This window comes from Schistocerca gregaria, chromosome 5 (genome assembly GCF_023897955.1).
Source record: "Schistocerca gregaria isolate iqSchGreg1 chromosome 5, iqSchGreg1.2, whole genome shotgun sequence".
Taxonomy (NCBI): domain Eukaryota; kingdom Metazoa; phylum Arthropoda; class Insecta; order Orthoptera; family Acrididae; genus Schistocerca; species Schistocerca gregaria.
The window spans coordinates 126,686,383-126,692,043 of NC_064924.1; the positions used below are offsets into that span (position 1 = coordinate 126,686,383).

The window sequence follows — 5,661 nt, forward strand, 5'->3', positions numbered from 1 at the left end:
CTAAACTGACGCCAGTAATGCAGCCTTCTCGCCATCTACCACCAGCAGATCACCCTTTGCCCAGCTGCAGCTCTAGCTGGCCAACAACACTAAAACTCAGTCAGATCGCCTCAAAATTACGCCGTGCAGTTAGTCACTAAAGAACTCCGTACACATGCAACTTCCTGGCAGATTAAAACTGTGTGCCCGACCGAGACTCGAACTCGGGGCCTTTGCCTTTCGCGGGCAAGGGCTCTACCATCTTTTTTTTTCTTATCATAAACAGGAATTTATTTAATAAATTGTCATAAATGGTGTGCCATGAGACTAAGACCATTGTTACTTGTCTCCAATACTGAACTGATGGACATAGGAAGCAATGAACTCATTCGCAATACAAAAATTTGATAAAAACTTACTACAGATAATGTAAAAGTAAAGGGCTTATCTCCTTCATGGAACATATGCCCCTATAAATTTTATTTTGTATTCTGAAAGAATACAGTAATTAGCACTTTCAACAGTCACATAATAATGCCAATAATTTACAGTGTCAGTAGGAATTAAAGTTCACATAACATCTCTGTTTCACTAACAAATCAAAAAACTTCTCCTAGTGTCATTAAACACTATCACTGTCTTCTGTTAGCTCGTAACAAATTATCTGTGCACCTGGCAGTAAAACAAAAAGTCAAATGGCTTTCTAAACATTCATCAGTCGTCTAAATAACACATCCTGAATATAAAAATACAATGAAACATAGACAATACAAGAATTACATTATTTGCCAAAAAATGCACACAATTCAGGCGAAGATGACTGAGCGCTGGTGATGTTACAACACCTGTGCAGATCAAACGGATGAGTCAGAGCAAATTAGTCTCTCTCGTTACATCAACGAATAGCAATCAATCCTGATTCCAAAAGCTTCTGAATCTTTGAAGCAATTTCAGGATTTTGCAAATGCTCTGCAAGAGCTTTCGGATCATTCTGCATTTGCTCTAAAATAACTCTCATGGCTGGATCTCGCATAATAGCTTGTATTTCAGGATCAGCCATTGCCCTCTTACGAACTTCTTCTGGATTTCAGTTTACTGCCATTGTACAGGTTCTGTAGCCATCAATAGCTTCAGCATTTGATGGATCTAGTTCCAGTGCTTTTTGGTATGCTGAGATGGCTTTGCCAGGTTGCTGCATTCCCTGCAGAATTTTACCTTTTCTTATCCAACCTCGAGTGAACTTTGGATCCAATTCAAGACATTTCGCACAGTCTTTTAGTCCCAAGTCAAATGCAGCAAGTCTTGTGTAACATGCAGCACGGTTGCTGTATAGTTTTGGATCATCAGGATTCCGCTTTATTGCCTCTGTGTAGTGTTTGACAGCTTCTGCATAATTGCCATTTTTGAAGAGTTCATTTCCTTTCTCCTTCTCTTCTTCTGCCTTAGCTGGATCAATGTATGCCTTTCGCTCCACTTCTTTTATCTCTCTCTCTACATTTGAAAGCAAAGCCTTCACCTCAGGGTTCCTGAACTCCGACATGGATTTTTCAAATGCAGTTTTTGCACTGTACAGGTCCCCAAGTTTTTTGTGGGCATTCCCAATTCTGGTAAAGGCTTTGGCAATCAATTTAAAATCAGCCCTATTTTCTCTCCCAATTTCAATAGCCTTTTCACACTGTTCAATGCACTTTTTATACTCCTTTTGTTCAAAATACACAGCTGCTATGTTATTAAGAAAGGTCATATCAGTCGGATCGAGTTCAACTGCTTTGTTATAATGGTTCAGAGCCTCTTCAAACTTTTCCTTCTTGTACGCTTCATTTCCAAGATCTTTTTCTTTCCGTGCTTTTATTTGACTTTCAGAGAGATTTTCATTTGTCTTCTCTTCTTTCGGTTTTGTATTCGATTGTGACTGGTGTTTTGGTGTTTCGGGTTTAGGGGGTATAGGTTCAGTTTCCATTTCTTCATCTCCATGAGGATCAATGTTTAATCCAAGTAAAACACTTAGTGTTGTTAAAATTCGGGTATCATGTAAATGTGTCCCTAGGCTATTTGGATTATTCTGCAGTTCATTTATCAATTTCACATAATCAGGATCTTCCAAATACGCTCGAGTACGAGGATCACTTCTCAATTTAATAAATAAATCTGGCATCCTAAATGGGTTTGCCATCCCCTTCTCAGCAAACTGCTGAGCTTTTACATCTTCCAAGTCTTTCTTTGACTGGGCATTGTCAGGATCTTTCTTCAGACCCTCTTCGTATGCTTTAACAGACTCAGCTAGACGGCCCAGATATGCTAAAGCAGATCCTTTCCTGCTGTAACCCTTAGCCCAATCAGGTTTCAATTCCACAGTTTTTTCCGCATCTTCCAGTGCCTGAGAGTACTTTCCTGCTTTTGCATACGCTGCTGAACGGTTACTGTATAAAACGTGATTGTTTTTGTCCAGTGCTATTGCATCGGTATAACATTTAATCGCTTCGTCGAGCTTGCCCGCTTGCAGGGCGGCATTTCCTTTGTCCTTCAATGCATTAACCTTATCCATTTCACTTGCACAACACTCAAAACTCGGTTCTCACAGGTAACGAAACATCCAGAACTACGAGTCAAGCAAACAACTGCAGCTCAAAGATAATGGATTTTCAGTATTTTCGTGCCATACCCGGCTTTGGAAACGCATCTCATCCTCTCAGTATATACTTTGATTCTACTGCCAAAACTGTTCACCAGACGACAGAGAGAAGCTCTGCGAACCATCTGAGCTACCGAAGCACGACTCACGCCCGGTACTCACAGCTTTACTTCTGCCAGTATCCGTCTCCTACCTTCCAAACTTTACAGAAGCTCTCCTGCGAACCTTGCAGAACTAGCACTCCTGAAAGAAAGGATATTGCGGAGGCGTGGCTTAGCCACAGCCTGGGGGATGTTTCCAGAATGAGGTTTTCACTCTGCAGCGGAGTGTGCGATGATATGAAACTTTCTGGCATATTAAAACTGTGTGCCGGACCGAGACTCGAACTCGGGACCTTTGCCTATGAGCATCATAGTGGTCATAGTGTTTTCCTAACTGGGTAAAAGTGCCCTAATCGTATGTTTTTGTCATGAATTGAACAAATTAAGTGAATGAAAGGCGAGTCCAAAGGACTTTTCGCCTTTTAACTTGCTTATCCGCCCATTGCATTTGATAAAGGTCACCCTTATCAGACACTACAACACCTGTGACAGGTTTCGTGCAAATCACGGTCAAGTCGGAAGTCATAAAGGAGAAGGACACAAACGAAATCGCCACAAGTTTCGGGTGGAAAAGATTGGTTCAAATGTCTGTGAGCACTATGGGAGTTAACTTCTCAGGTCATCAGTCGCCTAGAACTTAGAACTACTTAAACCTAACCAACCTAAGGACATCACACACACCCAGGACCGAGGCAGGATTCGAACCTGCGACCGTAGCGGTGACGCGATTCGAGACTGTAGCGCCTAGAACCGCCATGCCACTCCGGCCGGCCTGCTGGAAAAGATGGAATTTGTTTTCTGTAAAAGCTCTTCAAGATCGCCTCATCGTTATCAAGTACTACCTCTAGCTAGTGATATCCGCACGTTCCGACATGAGACCTCAGTTCACTGAGCCAGAGCTCGAGCATCGACAACAAAAGCTGGAAAACCTCTGAGCTCTTCATAACCCCGCGCAGGAAAAGCAGTTGCCAGCTCATTCGTATATCCGTGGCAGAAGATCACCTCCACACTTTTAAAACCTCAGCTCCACCCCAAAGGACCCAGGAGTAGTCGTATGACGCTCTAGCGAGGGGTTCCGGTTGACTCCCGATTTCGCGAGCTCCCCTGCGCGCCACGAAATTATTTTCACGTTCAAGCCTTTCGGCTAGTCAGTCTCCAGAACGAAATGTAGGCACCTCAGTTGCCATTTCATGCTGTCACTCACTGTACTTGCTGTAAGATGCTCCTACCTCCTAGCACTTTCAGAAGTTTCTTTCTCAAAGGGTGTTAGAAAACGCACCTTATCCAGTGGATATCTCTCGCCTCTGGGAACAGTAGGATCGCGCCAAACCGCTACACATGTAGCCGGGCTAAGGGAAGACTAGTTCTTTATCATCAGGTAAAGAAAAGCCACCGCCTTCCGGTAACCGGAAAACAAACGATGCTGCCCACTATAGCGATCTTCACTGGCCGACGGGCGCCACCAGGTTTGTTCTCTGAAAGAACACAGCTGAAGGTAAAATTGTCTTCTTGCACACTGGAGGGGTTCAATAAGTAATGTAACATGTTTTTTTCTGAAAGGAGGATTGTTTTATTCTGGATTAGAGTATACCATATTATTCTCCAATCTTTTGTCTACTAAATCTTATTTTTCTACATTATCTCGGTTCAGTACGAAGACATTACACAACCTCACTGGGAAGGCCTGTATAACCGCATGGTACCACTCCATTAATCTACATCGGAGCCTGTGTCTTGCTGCATTAATAAGCTTCCCATCGTCCACATATTGCGGAGTGCGTCCTTCACTGGGCCAAACATATGAAAGCCGTTTACGATCTTCTGTTAGGCAGCGAGGAACGCAGTGGGGACACACTTTTCAGAAACCCAACTAACGAAGTGTTTGATTGCGATCCGACCATCACCTCGAATGAGAGTGTCCACACGTCTCGACATTGCAGGGGTCAGCTTTGTGCGGCTGGTCGGCAGGTGGGAGATCGGTCAGGTTTGCGCGACCTTGTTGCTTTGATGACAGACGCCTCGCCCAACGACTCGCCGTGCTTTCGTTCACTGCCAGGTCTCCGTAGACCAAGCTTCTATGGGCATATGCGACGTTCTAGCTTTCTGCAAAAGAAACTCAACGACAGTTCTCTGCTTGGAACGCACCTCCACTAAAGGCGCCCTACTGAAGGCTACTTTAGCGCCGCCACTTATCAGAACTTCATCGGGATTGAAACTGGAATGTTCAATGATGTCCCACAGCAAATTCAGAATTTTTTTTCAACCTTAACTACCAAAACTGGTTACTGAACGCCACTGGTAAGTAATACAATGATATTTTGAGTGTCAACTTTTTTAAAGGTTGATGAAGGGCTATGTCCTTTTTCTCTTGTAAGTGGAAAGCGTAATGCTGCCAGACAGCACGTTTTGAATCCCATTCCGCCTCCTCTTGCAGATGCGCGTGGCACTGGAAACTGAAGCGCCAAAGAAACTGGTACATGCATGCGTATCCAAATAGAGAGATATGTAAACAGGCAGAATACGGCGCTGCGGTGGGGAATGCCAATATAAGACAAAAGGTGTACGGAGCAGTTGTTAGATCTATTACTGCTGCTACAGTGGAAGATTATCAAGATTTAAGTGACTTTAAACGGGGTTTTATAGTCGGAGCACGAGCGATGTCACACAGCACCTCCGAGGTAGCGATGGAGTGGGGATTTTTGGCAGGATCATGTCACTTGAGTCCCGTGAATGTCAGGAAACCGGTAAAACGTCAAATCTTCGATGTCGCTGCGGCCGGAAAAATCCTGTAAGAGCGGGACCAACGACGGCTGAAGAGAATTGGTCAACGTTACGGAAGTGCAACCCTTCCGCAAATTGCTGCAGATTTCAGCGTAGGGCCATTAGGAAGTGTCAGCGTGCGAACCATTCAACGAAACATCATCTATACGGGCTTTCGGAGTCGAAGGC

General features: G+C 44.1%; 1 pseudogene; it reads right to left on the minus strand.

Moving 5' to 3' along the window:
• Positions 1-403: 403 nt before the first annotated feature.
• Positions 404-2,687, minus strand: LOC126272957 (stress-induced-phosphoprotein 1-like; annotated as a pseudogene).
• Positions 2,688-5,661: the final 2,974 nt, after the last annotated feature.